Here is a 20,780-nt window from a genome sequence, read left to right as displayed (position 1 = left end):
TTATTATTATTATTATTATTATTTGTTGGGAAAGTGTCGTGACACGGACCCACAACAGGGGGCGTAAATGAACGGACAATGAAAGAGTCAAATATGAACCCTTTTACTGTTGTGAATGAGCACAACCAAGTACAGCAGATTACAGAATGTCAGATAATAGTCAATCAACAAAGGGGACGTGTGGGCAGGCTCGAGGATAGAAGACGTCTGTCCTGAGAAGAACCGGAACCACACGATTTCCTCCTCCACCGAACCAGGAGAATACTGGAGCCGCCAAGTCCCGAATCCCCAGGTGGCCACCGTCTCAGAGCGTCGGATCTGGTACTGCTGGCGAGGAGCAGAAACAATCAGAGGTGGGTGTGTGTACACCCAGTAACAACGCTGGTGGAGATCCCACCTCCACCTCCTATCCAGAAAACAGGTACGTGCAGCAGTTGAGAGTACTTATCACAGAATAGCGTGGGAAGCGAAGACGTCAGCTCTCCACGTCTCTCACACTCAGCCTCCGGCTGCGAGCACTCACGGAACTGACTGCAAACACTGTGTAACAAACACTTGTCAGAAAAGACAAAAGCAACGGCTGAGAGTTTTACCTTTACTGGTAGATGATATCTTGGCAACGAGGTGGAGATGACGTCCGGTATTTATGGTGTGGACTGATGAAGTGTAGATGGGTGACAGCTGTCCTGAGATAATGGGTGACAGCTGTCACCCCGGCTGTGTCCTTGGCGGCAGCGCCCTCTGGTGCCTGAAGCCCGCACTTCAGGCAGGGCGCCCTCTGGTGGTGGGCCAGCAGTACCTCCTCTTCTGACGGCCCACACAACAGTTATTATTTTGTCAGTGTACATGACAACAAAAAGTTACCAGCTGCTGGAAAAGTTTTGTGAAAACACACACTCTTGCAGGCACACACAAAAGGGTCAGATTCTGTCACTTTAGCTTGTAATGTGAACACAGCATACCTTCTAAGCCGTCTTTACAAATAGGTAGGCTCTCTTTTCTGTAAACTTTTTCCACGAGTGGGCAGGTTGTCCTCTCCGGTGACTTTCAGACCCATTCTTACACATTGTCTGTCTGCTTTCAAAGGCTGCCTGCCTAGTTTGCTGGATGATCCATAGAATTCTCATTCTGTGCTGCATCCTACGGAGCCAAAGAGATGCAGACCTCATGGAAGGAGAGCGCCTGTCTCCAGGTTCCTGCCACACACGGAGAGGATTCGGTTGGGCCCAGCTTGGGATGCAGCCGAATCCTCTCCGTGTGCGGTAGGACATTTCACATAATTCAGAAAAACATCCAGGAATTATTTATAATATTATGAATGAGATGTGCCTTATTTGAAAGAAAGTTGCGGCATAACTGACTTTAGCCCACTATCCCCCCCCATCCCTTCCATTACAAAGAGCTGAACTGTCCCCCACGCGCCCCTCCCCTTTCTTTCACCTTCTCTCTGCTTCTGCGCACTCTCAGACAGCAAGCAGGGGCGCCTGTCAATTTGCCAATTCTACACACAGTGACAAGAAAACCATTTTGTGGTGGAGATGATGTTTTTTTATTTAAGTGCTCGTGCCCACGGTGCCGCTCCCCCATAAATGCTGCCCCAGGCGACGGCTCACATCACCCGTACTAAAAACTGCCACTGTGCCTGGAAGACTCCCTGTGGAGACAGGGGAGTCTCCATAGGGAAGAAGCAGCTCTGCTCTGAGTCCTTCTCAGATAGTTGAGCTTCTCAACCTGTCAATGAGTGAAAGGTGAGAATTATTTATTTATTTATTAACCTTTATTTATTAACCAGGTAAAAAATCCATTGGGATCAAAACATCTTTTGCAAGGGCGACCTGACCAAGACAGACAGCAGCACTTCACATAAGAAACAAATTAACAACATCAAGATAACCATTAAAATAGATACTGTTGTGAAAGTGTAGTGACACGTACCCACAACAGGGGGCGCAAATGAACGGACAATAGAAGGAGTCAAATTTGAACACTTTACTGTTGTGAATGCCACAACCATACACAGCAGATTATAGAATGATACAAAGTCAATGGATAAAGGTGCCGTGTGGGCAGGCTCGACGATAGGAGATGTCCGTCTAAAGAAGAACCGGAACCACACGATTTCCTCCGCCACCGAACCTGAAGGATACTGGAGCCGCCAGGTCCCGAGTCCCCCAGGTGGCCACCGTCTCCGCGTGTCGGATCTGGTACTGCTGGCGAAGAGCAAAGACAGTCAAGTGTGGGTGTGTGTACACCCAGTAACAACAACGGTGGGAATTCTACCTCCACTTCAAATCACACACTCGTGCAGCTCCTGTTTCAGCACTTATCTGGAAAGAGTGAGAGGCGAAGACGTCGGCACTCTCACGAACCACCAATCAGCGGACAAGGCTCCACAGGAAAGCGGCTGCAAAAAGAGTTCAGACTAAGATACAGTTTTAGTTTATGGCTGAGAATATTACCTCCTTAGAAGAACGATATCTCGGCGACGTGGTGGAGGTGTCATCCTGCTTTTATCCGGGATGAAGTGCAGATGATTGGTGACAGCTGTCACAGTTGATGAGTGACAGCTGTCACCTCGGCTGTGGCCGTGGCGGCAGCGCCCTCTCGTGCCTGAAGCCCGCACTTCAGGCAGGGCGCCCTCTGGTGGTGGGCCAGCAGTACCTCCTCTTCTGGCGGCCCACACAACAGATACGAGGAATCTCGTATCTCCCGCTAGTATCCGCAGCCTTATTCCTGTGGTCATTAACCAAAGTTCACAACCATAGTTGAGGATAGGTGCATAAATCAAATGATAAATTGAGAGTCTTTCCTCTGGCTCAGCTCTTTCTTCACCATAATAATCCAGTACAGTGTCCACAGGACATGAGATGCAGCCTTAATCTGTCTATTGATCTCATGCTCCATCTTACCCCCTCTCCTGAACAAGACCCCGACATACTTAAACTCATCCTCTTGGGAGACTAAGTCTCCCCTGACCCATAGGTGACAATCCACTCTTGTCTGCCAACTTGTCTTGCCAACAGAAACCGTAATTATTTATTCAGTTTTTTTTTTTTTTTTTACCTCATTACATCCCCTGGATTGACCCCTTCCCAACTTTTTTCTGGGAATGTGTTGCAGGTCTGAACTGCAGAACAGGATGTACAATATATTAACCAATGAAATAAAGCTGATCACACAAAACATTAAATAACTTGGGGTAATGCTGTCTGCAATGAAACAGAAGTCAGAGTAAAGAAAGAATTACTGTGGGGTGTTTTTATTAACTCCACCGATGAAATTGGAGAAGGTTATGTTTTTGCCCCTATTTGTTTGTTTTTCTGTTTGATTGTAAACAGCCTGGAGCCCACAATTTTTCATACAGTAGTGTTCAGAATAATAGTAGTGCTATCTGATTAAAAAGATTAATCCAGGTTTTGAGTATATTTCTTATTGTTACATGGGAAACAAGGTACCAGTAGATTCAGTAGATTCTCACATATCCAAGAAGACCAAGCATTCATGATATGCACACTCTTAAGGCTATGAAATTGGGCTATTAGTAAAAAAAGTAGAAAAGGGGGTGTTCACAATAATAGTAGCATCTGCTGTTGATGCTACAAACTCAAAACGATGTATTATGTTCAAACTGCTTTTTTAGCAATCCTGTGAATCACTAAACTAGTATTTAGTTGTATAACCACAGATTTTCATGATTTCTTCACATCTGCGAGGCATTAATTTTGTTGGCTTGGAACCAAGATTTTGCTTGTTTACTAGTGTGCTTGGGGTCATTGTCTTGTTGAAACACCCATTTCAAGGGCATGTCCTCTTCAGCATAAGGCAACATGACCTCTTCAAGTATTTTGACATATCGAAACTGATCCATGATACCTGGTATGCGATATATAGGCCCAACACCATAGTAGGAGAAACATGCCCATATCACGATGCTTGCACCACCATGCTTCACTGTCTTCGCTGTGAACTGTGGCTTGAATTCAGAGTTTGGCGGTCATGTCACAAACTGTCTGCAGCCCTTGGACCCAAAAAGAACAATTTTACTCTCATCAGTCCACAAAATATTCCTCCATTTCTCTTTAGGCCAGATGATGTGTTCTTTGGCAAACTGTAACCTCTTCTGCACGTCTTTTATTTAACAGAGGGACTTTGCGGGGGATTCTTGCAAATAAATTAGCTTCACACAGGCATCTTCTAACTGTCACAGCACTTACAGGTAACTCCAGACTGTCTTTGATCATCCTGGAGCTGATCAATGGTTGAGCCTTTGCCATTCTGGTTATTCTTGTATCCATTTTGATGGTTGTTTTCTGTTTTCTTCCACACGTCTCTGTTTTTTTTTTTTTGTCCATTTTAAAGCATTGGAGATCATTGTAGATGAACAGCCTATAATTTTTTGCACCTGCGTATAAATTTTCCCCTCTGCAATCAACGTTTTAATCAAACTACGCTGTTCTTCTGAACAATGTCTTGAACATCCCATTTTCCTCAGGCTTTCAAAGAGAAAAGCATGTTCAACAGGTGCTGGCTTGATCCTTAAATAGGGGACACCTGATTCACACTTGTTTGTTCCACAAAATTGACGAACTCACTGACTGAATGCCACACTACTATTATTGTGAACTCCCCCTTTTCTACTTTTTTTTTTTGCTAATAGCCCACTTTCATAGCCTTAAGAGTGTGCATATCATGAATGCTTGGTCTTGTTGGATTTGTGAGAATCTATTGAATCTACTGGTACCTTGTTTCCCATGTAACAATAAGAAATATACTCAAAACCTGGATTAATCTTTAGTCACATAGCACTACTATTATTCTGAACACTGCTGTATATCATGATGAAACGTTTACTGAAGATTCATATCCTGATAGGTAAGAAGTGATTCAGTTTTCAAGGTCAAAGGTCAAAATCAGGAAAAATCTTTGAAAATGGGAAAAATCTATCTTTAACATTGAATGAATTTTCAAAAATTCATACCTCTGTCAAAAAAGATCAGAATTCTTTCATAGTTGACAGCATTATGTAGGATGCAGGGGCATAGGTTTGCATATGGACCATAGGGACAAGTCACAACCAATATTTTGGGATGGCAAAATAGTCCCTACCAATATTTAGAATTTTTTTTATATAACAAAATCATTCACTATTTTTTTGCGAACTCGATACTATAATTTTAGTCGTCACGTTTTGTGTTTTCGACGTGCCAGAGTGACAGGGTTACCCATGTTACAATTTCATTAGCTCACGTTCTTCTCACATGGACGTAAACAAAGCGCATCTCGTGGCAGGCAGTGCTTAATTTGTAAAGTGGGAGGTCCCAGAGCGCAGAGGATGGGTGGCTCCGGTGCAGTGTTGCCAGATGTACGATAATTATCGTATTTGTACGATAGTTTTGCCCTCTGTACGATGTACGATCAATAAATGTACGATCAATAAATGTACGATCAATAATGAGAAAAAATCCAATATGTACGATAATTTCAGTTGGTTGCCCAAACACGCATCTCTCTCTGACACCCAAGAATCATTTTGCAGGTGTTGCACTCAGGCGGCATCAAATGCTGGCTTTGGGCGACCGGGACAGTCATTTGAAAGCCCGCCCCCTCTCCATACAAAGTAATGAGTTCCCATCCAATCTTTACCGTGACAGGAAGATTCCCCAACCAACATCTTTTTTTTTTTTTTCTAAACTTTATTTCAACAAATGCAATAACAAACGAACAAAACACAAGAGCAAAGAGATATACAAGAAGAATAAAAAAAAGTTAAAGTTCTTTATGGAGGTGTCAACATTTTTTTCTGTGTTCAACAAAATCTGCACAAGTGGCCATGGCATCGGATGACGACAGCGACCTCGAGGTTGAATTCGACTCTTTCTAGTCTGGTAATTAACACGTTTGTGTCCCTTCACAGAAAAAAAAAATCTTTCTAGTCTGGTAGTGCATTTGCTTGTGCATTTGCGTTCTTTTTGTGCCATAGTTTCCCCATTACTATAATTACTGTTTAAAAATGTGACATAAAATTCTTTGTAAATTAAAAAAAAAAACGCTAAAATAGCTACGTTGTATGCGTTTTGTTTGTGTACGATAATTTCTCCCAAAATACGATAATTTCGAGGTTTTGGTACGATAGTTTCATATTTCATATCTGGCAACACTGCTCCGGTGCAGAAAAACAAGAAGGGCGGGGGCTTGCGAACAATGCTGTGCGCCACACTTAAAATAAACTGCACACCCACACAAACACGCACACACACCTTCACAAATGACACTAACACCCTGCCTTTTCCTCAAAAATTATTACATTTATGTTTGCTGTCTGTCTCTGTACTTTTCTGTCACTTTTGCGCTTTTTTTCATACTTTTCCCTCGTTTCAAAAGTCACCGAACGCACTTTACCGTAATATATGCAACATATAGCATACTGTTGGAAAGCATGGGTTCTTGGCTTGCTGTCAGTGTTGAAATTTTTCAGCGTGAGGGCTTACATGAGAACTTACGGTAATGAGAATCAGCGGCGCACTAGTGTGAAACTTCCATGTTTTTCCTCTGCGTTATGACATCACAGGCTTACGTTTACCGTAATACACCATATATATCATTGTAAAGCCCTTTTTTTTTGTTGGCAAATTAGGTTGCCAGATACCTACAACTGCATTATTGATGAAGAGAATAGATTATACATCTTGGTTGCAAAAACTTTTTTTTTTTGTTAGCTCCACAAGTATTTTTTTTGTTGTCTTGTTCTCTCAGGTGTAGGTCTATAGAATAGATTTGTGATTTTGGGTGCAATTTTGTTATTTAAGCTATTTGTTTGTTTGCCTACACACTTAATAATGTAAATAAAGTGTTAAATTATTCAGCATTATGTGGTCATATGTTATGTATTATGCTGTACTTGTGCGTCTAATGGTATGAGTGGGTTAGGGGGTGGTGGTGGTGGGCAGGGGGGCGGGGGGGTGGTATTGTCCCTACCAAAGCTGAGACCAAACCTACGCCCTTGGTAGGATGGTATCCTTTATTGACTGGCAATGTTTGATCCAGATCTGATACAGATTACAGATTTTGTGGCCATTTAAATTTAACATAGAAAACCTCTTTAATATGTATTTCACATTATATCTTCATCAGACATGCCCCAATCATGCTCACATTTCATATCAGGCAGAGAGAAAAAAAATGTAGCAGTTCAGAGGAGGAGGTAATGCTGCATAATTGTAATTCGTAATTCATTTTATTGTGGATAAATGTATACAAATGTGTATATATCGACACATCATAACAACAAAAAAGGAAGAAATACATTACAACCTCGTGGTGTTACTATAATACAAATTATAATTTTGTTTAAAAGCATCCACACTGGGTGAGGAAACCACATACCAAGGCAAACTATCTTCCACAACATAATAGCTCTATTGCTGTTTTTTTTTTTTTTTTTTTTTGTCCTTATATTCCATCTAGACCTTTCAACCTCAAGGCTCAGCCGATGGCCTCTCTCTTCAAAAATGATTTCAAAATTAATATTTTTATGTCCATCTAAGATTTTGTACATTTCAATTAAATCACCTCCAGTGCATCTATCTTTAAAGTATTTAAACTGAGCCTAGCAAGTCCATATCGGACATAAGTTGCAACTCAGGTACCATCTTAGTGCAGGACATCAGCAAAAAAGAAATGGTTCAATTTAAAATCCTACACCAAAAAAAAAAAAAAAAAATCCTCTCAAAATCCCAATGGGAGATGGAGCAGAGTGGAGGGGGAACAGCAGACACCCAAGTTGGACCAGTGCATTGGGGCCATCATTGGGGAGATATGTAGGTAGGCTATGGGAAAAATCTAAATCATTTTATATTTAGTTTTCCCCCACCCTACGTTTTAGGAGCACCATCGACTCAGTGTCTGGATACAGACCGCGCAGAGGCAACACTTCCATTCCCTCCCTGTGCGGCTGCTACTTCACTTGATTAATGTTAAAGTGTTGGTACACTGTAAAAACTGAAGTTCACCGGCTGCCTTGAAAATATGAGTTAATTCAACTTAACATCAGATAACTCACCTTAAGGATAAGCTTTGCTTCAGCTCAAATTAGTGAAGATAATGAATAGCTTTAAGTTCCGATTTTGAAAAACCTGAGTCCAATATCCTAAACTTGCCATTACAAGTGGAGTAAATGAGAAGAAATAAGTTCACTTAACATAATGGGGCTATCATTTTTTACAGTGTGCATTTAATTTATTTGAATATAAAAATGTAAATGACCAAAATGTAACATATAATAATAATAAACAGAGATATCACAGACATATCACACTGCAATATTGTATTTTAATGAACTTCACATAAGCAGACAACACAACCAATGTGACAACATTTCGGCACTGAATGTGCGTAAGAGTACTCCTGAGTGTTCGTAGGATTTCTTCTTGTAGAAGTTGTTCTTACCTAAGAACAAAGCCTATGAACACTCAGGAGTACTCTTACGCACATTTCAGTGCTGACATATTGTCACATTGGTCACATTGTCACATTTGTTTTTACCTAAGAACAAATCTTGGATAGGAAAACATTCATGAATGACACAATCTTCATAAAACTTTGTAAGCAGGACTTAGGAACAAATTTGTTCTGAAGAATGAATCAGGCCCATTGTTACTTTTAATGTCATACCTATGTTTTAGTAGGTGCTGATTTGAAGTGATAAATATGTGATTTTTTTAATCATACAATTTCTTTGTTGACTGTGGAAAAGAAGCCGCAGACTATCTTGACCTATTTTTATACACAAGCAGCGACGCTCATAAGAAGCATATGGCCTTGCTGCGTTGTGACAGTATCGTCTGCATTCTGAGCCTGGATGATTGCTGTTATAGCAACAGACATCGAATCACTTCACTCTTCATGCTGGCATTAGTTGTGTAAGGTGTATACTACGGAATATGTGATGTGTAGTATTCTATGTACTTTTCTTGGTATATCTCGTACCTTAGCTCAAGCAGTCATCAGGTTATCGACAGTTCAGGGGTGGAAGTCAGTGGGACAGAACCCCCACCACCACCACAAGAATTTCTGTGAATGTCAGTTTTCCCTCCTGAAAATTAGCCTTTTAAAGTCCAATGTTTTCACCAAGAGTTACTCACCATAATCACCAATGTCTAACTGATCAATTGGAAAGACTGCCCACAGTTTCCATAGCACCCACGACGTATTGTTTGTGCACTGCATTGGCATCAACTGAGCAAGTTCATGTGACTCACATATGTTGAAATGTATTTGATTTGTTAATTTTCCATTTGCCTTGTTGTGCCAGTACGGATTACGCAGAAGGGCTCTCTGTATATCTCATACCTTCACTCCATGGTTAAATTTAATTTAAAATCAGCATAAAACAAATTACAGTCCTTAGTCCACTCTAAAACAATCCATATGGAATGACTAAAATTCACAGTGTACTGGATCTGTGGCTGAAATTAGCTGCTGGTTCAATTACTGATCTTTGATTCCATTGAGTGATCTTTCAGTGCGATTACTTAATGTTGATCCTAAATGCTCTCCTCTGATTCTGATTGGTGGCCTTTGGTCCTATTCCCTGATCCCAGTAGCCAAATTTTGATCATGACAAAGGCTGTTGCCCTGACAAAGTAAGACAACCTCTGGAGCCACTGTTGCATCAGGTGGGCATGTGCTTTCTCAGGTGTTTCATCCATTTGAACCTCAAATACCATCAAGGGGCTCAGATGTGAAACCAAGCATCCTTGAGTGTCTCTCCACTATCAATGAGGTCAGACAACCACTCCATTCTATTATATGTCCTCTCTGATGAGTGAGATATACAACCGTTCATTGGACCACAGCCACCTGGATGCTGCCTCTGCTCGACTAGTGATACTGACTGAAAGCTTTTTCCAATTTGAATCTTCAATTCAGAGGATGGAAAAGCCATTTCAGAGAATCCTCCGTTGCCAGCTTCCACGAGGAGGTCCCACGTTCCATGTCTTCATTCTGTCCAATGGAATGTTGGACCTGTCCTCCAGCATTTGTAATCCATACAACCTTCAACAGCTTCCAAAATATCCCTCTCAGCCGCCTATACCTCTGGTGCATTTAGTTGTTTCAGTGAAGGTTCTTTGTCTCCAAAGGGGTTTGTTGGTTCAATGAGACTTTTCAAGTTGTTTTTGATCTCCAGTTCTGCCTCCATTCTTGAATCATGGTGGGAGCTGAACAGATATTCCTCCACTTTGTCTTGTTAAAGCTTCAGTCTTTTGAGCTTTTGTTGCTCTGGAACTTAGACAAGCAAGAAAAGTGAAGATCATGTGACTACCTTTAACAGCGATTATGTACAAGACCATAAAACGCCATGATGGATGACAATGAAATGTTATCAAAACAGGTTTCTTGGACATCATCATCATCATAATTTGTCATTTTATATTTAGCATTCTCACACTGTGCTGTCACAAAAATTAGAAGGATGGAATGTCACTGAAATCTGATGACCATCTTATGTCAATTGGTGGATGACTAAAGTTGTTGGCCGTTATTTCTTTTTCTGAGCTATGCATGTTGACTGCCTTTCGAGTCATTTTTGTGACTATTGTGGCAATAAGTAAATTCTTTAAGAGGTATCCAAATCAAAAAGTACTCGATATATTTTTCCAAAGTCCCTTTGTGCAAAAAAAAGACAGTTTTATTTTAGCCTGTGTTTTGTTGTGAATGCCCACAAGTCTCACAGAGTTTGAAATGTAGTTTGTGGTGCTCAGGGCATATAAAAAATGACTCAGCAGTAACATGTTTTTGCAGGGAAAAATATGCTATTTATTAATAGAAAAACTGAGTCTTTCACAGTGAACAGTTCTCTTTTCTTTACCAAAACAGTAGCAGTCAGAGCTAGATGCCACATGAAGTTAAAAAAAATTAATAAATAAAAAAAGATTTTCATTAAGGTGACAAATGGGTAAGTAGGCTATATATGCATGAAAATTTTCTTTAAAAAAAATTGAAACAGGGCTTCAAGCCAGATCACTGTTTATTTATTTACTTATTTATTTATGTTGAAAGTAGAATCAATATATTAACATTTCTGGTTTCAGTATTCACCTCAAAGTTATCATTCCAGAACTGGTCAGAAGCTGGTTAACAATGCTTCATGTGTGTTTGTAACATAACAATATGTATCTTTCGATTGTTACAAGAATGTCTATTGACATATTCATCATCATCATCTTCATCTGCTTTTCCGGGTTCAGGTCGCGGAGGCAACAGCTCAGGCAGGGGATCCCAGACATCTCTTTCCCATGCAACATTGACCACCTCTGACTGGGGGAGCCCAAGGCGTTCCCAGGCCAGTGTGGAGATATAATCTCTCCACCTAGTCCTGGGTCTTGCCCAAGTTCTATTCCCAGATGGACATGCCTGGAACACCTCCCTATGGAAGTGCCCAGGAGGCATTCTTACCAGATGCCCGAACAACCTCAGCTGGCTCCTTTCAACGTGAAGGAGCAGCGACTCTACTCCGACCTCCCCATGGATGACCGAACTTCTCACCCTATCTCTAAAGGAGACACCAGCCACCGTCTTAAGGAAGCCCATTTCGGCTGCTTGTACGTGCGATCTAGTTCTTTCAGTCATGACCCAACCCTCATGACCATAGGAGAGAGTAGGAACAAAGATTGACCAGTAGATCGAGAGCTTCGTCTTTTGGGTCAGCTCCCTTTTGTCACAACAGTATGGTAGAGTGAATGCAATACCGCCCCTGCTACGCCAATTCTCCGGCCAATCTCATGCTCCATCGTCCCCTCACTCGTGAACAAGACCCCGAGGTACCTGAACTCCTTCACTTGGGGCAAGGCCGTATTCCCTACCCAGTGTAGGCAATCCATCAGTTTCCTGCTGAGAACCATGGTCTCAGATTTAGAGGTGCTGATCCTCATCCCAGCTGCTTCACACTCGGCTGCGAACCGATCCAGTGAGTATTGGAGGTCACTGGCCCATGAAGCCAACGGGACCACATCATCTACAAAATGCAGTGATGACAACCCTGAGCCCACCAAAGCAGAAACCCTCCTCCCCCGACTATGCCTTGATATCCTGCCCATGAATATCACAAACAGGATTGGTGACAAGGCACAGCCCTGTTGGAAATGAGTCTGACTTACTGCTGAGCACCCGAACACAACTCTCGCTTTGCAAGTACAGATTGGATGGCCCTGAAGGGACCCCTTCACTCCATACTCTCGCAACACCTCCCACAGTATCTCCTGGCGTACCCGATCACACGCCTTCACCAAGTACACTAAACACATGTACACTGGGTTGGGAATACTCTCAGGCACCATCCAGGATGCTTGTGAGAGTAAAGAGCTGGTCGGTTGTTCCACATCCATGACAGAACCCGCATTGTTCCTCTTCAATCATGGTTCAACTATCGGCCGGACCCTCCTTTCCAGCACTCTGGAGCAGGCTTTACCAGGGAGACTGAGTAGTGTGATGCCCCTGTAGTTGGCACACACTCTCTGGTCTCCCTTTTTAAATATGGGGACCACCACCCCAGTTTACCACTCCTTAGGCACTGTCCCAGACCTCAACGCAGTGTTGAAGAGACATCTCATCCAAGACAATCCCTCCACACCCAGAGCCTTCAGCATTTCTGGACAGATCTCATCAACCCCCGGGGCCTTGCCACTGTGGAGTTGTTAGACTACCTCAATGACTTCCACCAGGGAAATTGATGAAAATTCTCCATCAGCTTCCAGCTCTGCCCCTACGATAGAGGGCACTCCGTTCTGATGCAGGAGTTCCTCAAAGTGTTCCTTCCAGCGCCAGATTACATCCTCAGTTGAGGTCAACAGAGTCCCATCCTTACTATAGACAGCTTGGATGGTTCCCCGTTTTCCGCTCCTGAGGTGCCTCACGGTCCGCCAGAAACACCTGGGTGCCAACCGAAAGTCCTTCTCCATGGTTGCTCTGAACTCCTCCCACACCCACTGCTTTGCCTCTCCCACAGCAGATGCTGCTGCCCTTCGGGCCTGTCAGTACCTTGCAACTGCCTCTGGAGTCCTCCGAGATAACATATCCCTGAAGGACTCCTTCTTCAGTCTTACTCTATACTCTTTATACTGTATTCTATGACTAATGCTGCATTTGACAAGCTAGGCTATGCTCACACAGTTTGGCACATAGAGAAGAAAAAATATGAGAGCGGATGTCATCATTCACTGAACCAGCCAATAACAAGTAGCCCAGGCTGTCATCATGTTGTAGATATTGAATGAAGTTACACAATTTAAACAAACCAATCTGCTTACTGCTTATGGCACAAATGTTTGGGGAGGGGAACACTTGGTCATCCAATATACTGGATAACCACTGAATGCTTCAGATTCATATTCATAACATCACCACAGCCATTCCCTGGGAAATAAAAGATGCAACTGAAAATTTGAAGTGATCATAGCAATAAGTATTCAGTTTCAATACAAAAGAACTGGAACTCACATCTGGTTGGATGGGGAGCGATGGTGAACAGCCATTTTCAGATCTCTCCAGAGCTGTTCAATCAGATTCAGGTTTGGGCTCTGGCTGGGCCACTCAAGGACATTTACAGAATTGTCCTGGAACCACTGCTTTGATAGCTTTGCTGTGTGCTTAGGGTCATTGTCCTGCTGAAAGAGGAGCCATCACCCCAGTCTGAGGTCAAGAGCTTGTTGGAGCAGGTTTTCATCCAGGATGTCTCTGTACATTGCTACATTCATCTTTCTCTCAATTCTGACTAGTCTCCCAGTTCCCGCCACTGAAAAACATCCCCACAGCATGATGCTGCCACCACCATGCTTCACTGTAGGGATGGGGCCTGGTTTCCTCCAAACATGACGTCTGGCATTCACACCAAAGAGTTCAATCTTTGTCTCATCAGACCAGGGATTTATGTTTCTCGTGGTGTGAGAATCCTTCAAGTGTCTTTTGGCAAACTCCAGGTGAGCTGCCATGTGCCTTTTAGTAAGACATGGCTTCTGTCTGGCCACTCTACCATACAGGCCTGATTGGTGGATTGATGCAGAGATGGTTGTCCTTCTGGTAGGTTCTCCTCTCTCCAAAGCGGAATGCTGGAGCTCTGACAGAGTGACCATCGGGTTGTTGGTCACCTCCATGACTAAGGCCCTTCTCCCCCAATCGCTTAGTTTTGACATTCGGCCAGCTCTAGGAAGAGTCCTGAGTGATCCAAACTTCTTCCATTTATGGAAGATGGAGGCCACTGTGCTCATTGGGACCTTCAAATCAGCAGAAATGTTTCTGTATTCTTCCCCAGATTTATGGCTCGAGGCAATCCTATCTAGGGTTTTACAGACAATTGCGTTGACTTCATGTTTAGTTTGTGCTCTGACTTGCACTGTCAACTATGGGACCTTATATGTAGACAGGTGTGTGTCTTTCCAAATCATGTCCAATCAACTGAATTTACTCCAGGTGGACTCCAATTAAGGTTACATTAGAAACATTTCAAGGATGATCAGTGGAAACAGGATGCACCTGAGCTCAGCGTTGAGCTTCATGGCAAAGGCTGTGAATACATATGTACATGTGATTTCTTAGTTTTATTTTTAATAAATTTGCAAAAAAAGAAAAAAACTTTTCACATTGTCATTCTACACATATGTAGAATTTTGAGGGGAAAAAATATTTTGTCCTTTTGGGATAATCCTGTAACATAGTAACAATATGTGTAAAAGTGAAGCACTGTGAATACTTTCCGAATGAACCGTACCTCCTGTTTGGAAACAATTAGACCACATCACATTTTATTTGAATCACTTGCTGTTGCCATTTAAAAACATGTGTGATGTTCAGGGTAAGACAAGAAATATTGAAATTTGTGATGTGAAGAATTAAAATATGACATTTTTTACCAATTACTATTATTTCAAATCATGAATGAATGAAGTGACATATCCGTTGTTTCTGGTTCCCTTTTTCATTCATGAATGTTTTCAAAGCCTTGGTTTTGTAACATACATATTAGTCTTTTTTTTCCCCTCTCGCTGTGATTGACAAAAAACAAAAACAAAAACATTTTGCAGTGTCTGGAGTATGATCAGATAAGTAGATTTCCTTGTCAGGCAGGATTAGGGGATCCTTGCACAGCTTTAGCTGGAAGAGTTTATAGATCTTCTTTGATCAAAGCAGTGAAGGATACGGACATGTACTGAATTTCACTGTAATTATTCATCCTCTGTCCATAAAGATCCACATCAGCCTTCATTCCCCTGACTGAAAAAAAATGGATTCTCTTGCATCTCTGACAAGCATGAAATGAAGGTGATAGTCACAATAAGAACAATGTGACTCAAATTTGTGCTTTTCTGCTGCAGTTTGAAAGGATTGTGTGTTAATCCTAAACACACTAAGGCTGTAACTTCAGTGTTAGTGTTTAAGTCCAAGTGGGAGGTGTTGATTTTGGAAGCATGACAACATATAGTGTATTGTACAAATATGCTTGAAACATCCTTGAAAAAAAAAAAAAACATGAACAAGAGTCAAAGTTTTGTTGTTTGTTAAGAAAGGTTTTTGTACATCTGTCATGTCAATTCAATTAAATTTATTCAATTTATAAACGTGCCAAATCACAACATGGCCCCAAGGCGCTTCACATAAAACACAAAACAGTTCAAAAACAATTTAAAAATGAGTTAAAAAACAACAAATTAAAAACAGCAAAAAATTAAAAGAATAAAATTTAAAAGCAATTAAAAAGAATAAAATACAACACACTATTAACCATAACACTGATGGAAAAAATATGTCTTTAGTCTTGACTTGAAGGTCTCCACAGTATCGGACTGTCTTATCAACACTGGGAGACCATTCCACAATACTGGGGCATGATACGAAAAGGCCCTTTGACCCACAGACTTTTTTTTACCCTCGGAACACAAAGCAGTCCTGCATCATGTGAGCGCAAAGCCCGGGCCAGTACATAGGGTTTAATCAGATCAGCCAAGTAGGCTGCTGTCAGTCCATGAACAACTATATAGGCTAATAACAAAACCTTAAGGGCCCCTTCACACACAGTGCGAAGTTTGGACGAAGTGCACACTGAGTGCGCATGATGCAGGAATCGTGTGCAAAATGTGTAATGTCGTCCCTGCCTCCAACACCTCGTGCACCTGTTGCTACAACTATTTGCACACACAAGTGCCTGAAAGACAAAGTGTGCGCTGTGCGAACCCATCGCACCCTCTCGCGGCAGGTGCTGGCCAAATTCCAGGTGACGCGCACGAACATCTAACACTGCTCGCATGGCACTTAGAAAATGTGTGGCCAGTCGCACTCTGGGCACGACAACAGACTGTAGACGACAAAGAAATTTGTCTAAGTCCCACACAAGTGTGGTTTTGGTGTGTGTGTTTAACTGACAGGAGGCATGTGCTCCCACTGAAGCAGCTGTGGAAATCTGTGGATCTGGACATCCCAGCTGGACACCATGTACTGTGTTTGGATGGACATGGACAAACAACTGCTCACTGTGACGTGCGTGTGTCTGTTTGCTGTTATCAAATGGACATAAATAAAAGCATATACACTGTGGCGACGTGCTGCAGCCAGCGAGCGCGTGCACATCGACAGGCTGCTCCCAGGTTGAAACGGACCATCAGATCAGAACGCACAGCAGGCGATCTCACTGTCACGTCACCCATGTGAGCTGTGTTCCACATGACGCGATGTCCTGTGGTGCGTCGTCCACAAGACACACGCGTGGCCGATTGGAAATGCGCCAGCAGATGTGGACATGAATGAGACGAGTGAACTGCTTCTCATTCATGTCATTTCATGACTGTATGTCTGTCACCATGGGTCATTTACAGAGAAACAGGCGGATCATATTTGTATTGCTCGCTTGATAAATGCACCATTTTTTATATGGTCTGTGATTAAATTTTTTTTGTAATATGTCCATGTCATTCCTGATATGAGTCAGATTCCCACAGCTTTCACAGAACAGCTCCGTAGCTCAGTGGTAACATCGCTGACTGGTAATCAGAGCTTTTGAAAGGCGTGAGTTCGGGTCCAGTGGGTGGTGTGTTTTTCTCTTTAAAAAAAATCTATATATTCCACATAAGCGGCACAATGTGGTTCCACAGGTACCAGCTGGTTGTTATTTTTTTATTTATACCACATAAGTGGCGCGATGTGCTTCCACATGTACCAGCTGGTTTTTATTTATACCACATAAGTGGCACCATGTGCTGCACCTGGCACTGTTTCTGCTCGAACGACACCGGCGCATGCACAAACACCAGGTTTGTGCATGTCTGCCCGTCGGCACAATGTTTCTTGCACTAATTTCGACCTGTTTTGTGCTGTTTCATTTTTTCATCCAAACACCAGCCAAACTTCGCACGATGTGTGAAGGGGCCGTCAAGTATGATCTCACAGAGACAGGTAGCCAATGGAGGGATGCCAGAACAGGTGTAATGTGGTCAAACTTTCTGCTCCATGTCAAAAGTCTGGAAGCAGCATTCTGAACTAATTGGAGACCCAAGATACTGGACGGTGGCAACCCTGAAAATAAGACATTACAGTAATCCAATCTGGAAGAAACAAAAGCATGAATCAGGGTCTCAGCATCAGCCATGGACAAAATGGGACAAATGCTCGCAATATTTCGCAAATGCAAGGCGTCTCTCGTAACATCCCTAATATGAAGACCAAAGGACAACACAGGGTCAAAAATCACCCCAAGGTTCCTCAACCTGTCTGTATGATGCACGACACACTAAGCTAAGCATGAGCTGATCAAATTGCCGATATCTTGCTTGACCAAGAACCATCATTTCAGTCTTATCAGAATTTAGATGTAGGAAGTTACTGGACACCCAGCCTCTCACTGATGCAAGGTAATCCTCTAGTGTTTTTATAGAAATTAGATTACCAGCAATTATCGGCATATACAATTGAGCATCATCAGCATAGGAATGAAAGGCAATCCCAAAATGCTGCAGTATATGCCCAAGGGATGCTATAAAAAGGGTGAAAAGCAGGGGACCCAAGACAGATCCCTGTGCAACCCCAAATTTCATATCACTAAGGTTAGAAGTAGTGTTATCATATAAAACACAATGAGAGTGACTGGATAGATATAATGTCAACCATGCAAGGGCACTTCCTGTAATCCCAAAGTAATGCTCCACCCTATCAAGTAAAACATGATGGTCCACAGTATTGAATGCAGCACTAAGATCTAACAGCACCAAAACCGAAGTGGTGTCTGAATCCATTGCAAGCAGAAGATTGTTCACCACTTTAGTAAGAGCTATCTCTGTGGAGTGATATTTTCTAAAAGCAGTCTGCAGTGGCTCAAGAAGATTATTCTTGGTAAGGTGGTCCACAAGCTGCCATTTGACCACTTTTTTAAGCATTTTAGAGCAAAATGATAGATTTGATATCGGAATATAATTTTCAATACACTAGGGTCAAGATTAAGTTTCTTAAGTAATGGTTTAATCACTGCAGATTTAAAATACTTAGGAACAGATCAAGAAGTTAATGAAAGATTAACCATTTCCAGCATTGTCAGCCACGAGAGAGTGGGCCACGGGTCCTTAAACAGTTTTGTCGGTATTGGATCAAGTCAACAGATTGTGCTCTTTGTAGACATTACAAGTTTTGTCAGCACATCTATCGAGATACCATCAAACTCTGTAAATCTTGGTGGCACTCCAGCAGTGGCACCTACCTCAATAGCAGGGTGCAGTGGGTGAACCAGTGCACGCTGGGATATGTTTAACCTAATATCTTCAATTTTCTTCTCAAAGTAATCCAAGAAGCCCTGTGCTGAAAAGGGAGAGTGACCATGAAGAAGTATTGCCACCATGTCGAACAAGAACTTTGAGTTATACTTGTTTTTATTCATCAAATCATAGTAATAGGCCCACTTTGTAGTCAGTAGTGCATGCTTATAGTCTAACATTCCATCACGCCATGCAAGATGGAATACTTCTAGTTTGGAACTCCTCCATTTCTGTTCTAAATCTCTAGCCTTCTGCCTAAGGTCACACAAGTGACCATTAAACCAAGGTGACTGTGCTTTGGGAGGGCGCAGTTTTAATAAAGGTGTCGCAATCATATCAAGTGTAGTTTTGAGCACTGAATTCAAACCGACTATCTACTGACTGGGTATGCTCTAAGCTTGAGGCTAACATGTTAAACAATCTAGCCTCAAGCTCAGTCACAACTGAGGGGTTAATAAGTCACCGCTGTAATAAACAAGGTTGTTGTTCCGCTAAACATGGCAGTGAAAGTATAAATCAGGTAAGTGAGTGGCCCGAGTCCACTGATGCAAGGGGCATGATAGCAACATTCACAACAGCATTACCGTGTGCGAGAACCAGATCCAGAACATCATGCAAGATTTCATGAAAACACCTAAGACTCCTAAAACTAGTAAAAGTAGCCTACTCCTAAAATAACAAAATGAAAAACAATAAAATAGAATAATGGACTAAATAAAATAGTAAGCTAAAATTCCCATGAAAAGTCAGCCGAGCAGAACACAGCTTAGCTCGGTTTGCTTAGCTTAGCTTAGCTTAGTCAATAGCGTCCCGACTTCCCCACAGAGAGAAACAAACTGATCGCCGGTGTGGTGGCAGCCCCCACCGCTGCAGCAGGCCAAGCTGGTAGCCTCTGGCAAGTCACTGGTCCAGCTGACAATCTCCGCCGAGTTGCGGATCCAGGTAGCGGCATCAAAATGAACCGCGGGTCCGGCTAGCAGCCTCCAACAAACCGCGGGTCTGGCTAGTAAATGCCAATGGGCCACAGGCCTGGTTAGCAACCCTCGATGGGCTGCAGGCCCGGTCAGCGGGCTCTGACAAATCACTGGTCCGGCCAGCGGTCTCCAACGAGCTGTGAGCTTGGGTGGCAGACCCCGGTTAGTCTTGGGTCCAACTGGCGGCCTCTGATGAGCCATGAGCCTGTATAGCAGACACAGAGGAGTTGCAGGCCTGGTTTGCTACCTAAAACGAGCCACGACACCTGGACAGGACACCAACATGGTCGCAGGTCCAGGCGGCGGACTCCAAACACAGCCACAGGCTATCGCGAGCAGTATGGCCGTCTGCAACAAACACCAACTGTCTGTTCCGCTGCTCGCTCTGCTCACACTGCTGCATGTCAAAACTAATAGTAGCAGTGTGGGATACTACAATTATATTTACTTTCACAAATATTCAGTGTGATGCTTAAATTTGTTACACTCCGGTCCATAAGTATTTGGACAGTGATGCAATTTTTGTAATTAGCCTACTGTACACTACCACTGAAATTTAGAATTGCCTACTCTAAACAGATTTAACATAGTGTTATACTGTTTGTATTTCTTAATGCTTGATGTCAGTGGAGTCCAAGACATATTAATTGATTTTGAAATGTTCATGTATTCATCATCTGACTTGTCGAAAGAAAACTGGCTGTGAAAATGGGAATGTGTGTGAGCAATAATCCGTTTAGTTTCTCAAATCAAATTGTAAAGGAGGTTGGACAACATGGTGCCTTAATGGTTAGCACTGTTGCCTCACAGCAAAAAGAGCCTAGGATCACATCCTCCCTTTTTTCTGTGGCGTTTGCATGTTCTCTCTTTGTTTATGCGGGGTTCCCTTTGGGTGTTCATTTTTTTGTCTCAATTGCAAAGACATGCAGGTTTGGTGAACTGGTGACTCCAAATTAACATGTTGGTGTGAATGAGTGTGTTTGTGTATATGTGGCCCTGTGACAGACTGGTGACCTGTCCA

General features: G+C 42.5%; 1 protein-coding gene and 1 long non-coding RNA gene across 2 annotated transcripts in view; one reads left to right on the top strand and one right to left on the bottom strand.

Annotated features, from left to right (window-relative positions):
• The window catches only part of LOC117511605, a 22,574-nt gene extending 6,653 nt beyond the window's left edge, over window positions 1-15,921 (bottom strand). Inside the window, exons 1-2 of the long non-coding RNA XR_004560993.1 lie at window positions 15,762-15,921; window positions 4,807-4,808 (exon numbers count right to left, since the gene is read on the bottom strand). This is a non-coding gene — a long non-coding RNA (uncharacterized LOC117511605). The remainder of the gene's footprint in view (window positions 1-4,806; window positions 4,809-15,761) is intronic.
• The window catches only part of LOC117511575 (netrin-G1-like), a 280,385-nt gene that overhangs the window by 121,270 nt on the left and 138,335 nt on the right, over window positions 1-20,780 (top strand). The window lies entirely within an intron of this gene.

This window comes from Thalassophryne amazonica, chromosome 1 (assembly GCF_902500255.1).
Source record: "Thalassophryne amazonica chromosome 1, fThaAma1.1, whole genome shotgun sequence".
NCBI lineage: Eukaryota > Metazoa > Chordata > Actinopteri > Batrachoidiformes > Batrachoididae > Thalassophryne > Thalassophryne amazonica.
This window is presented reverse-complemented; position numbering and strand designations above follow the sequence as displayed.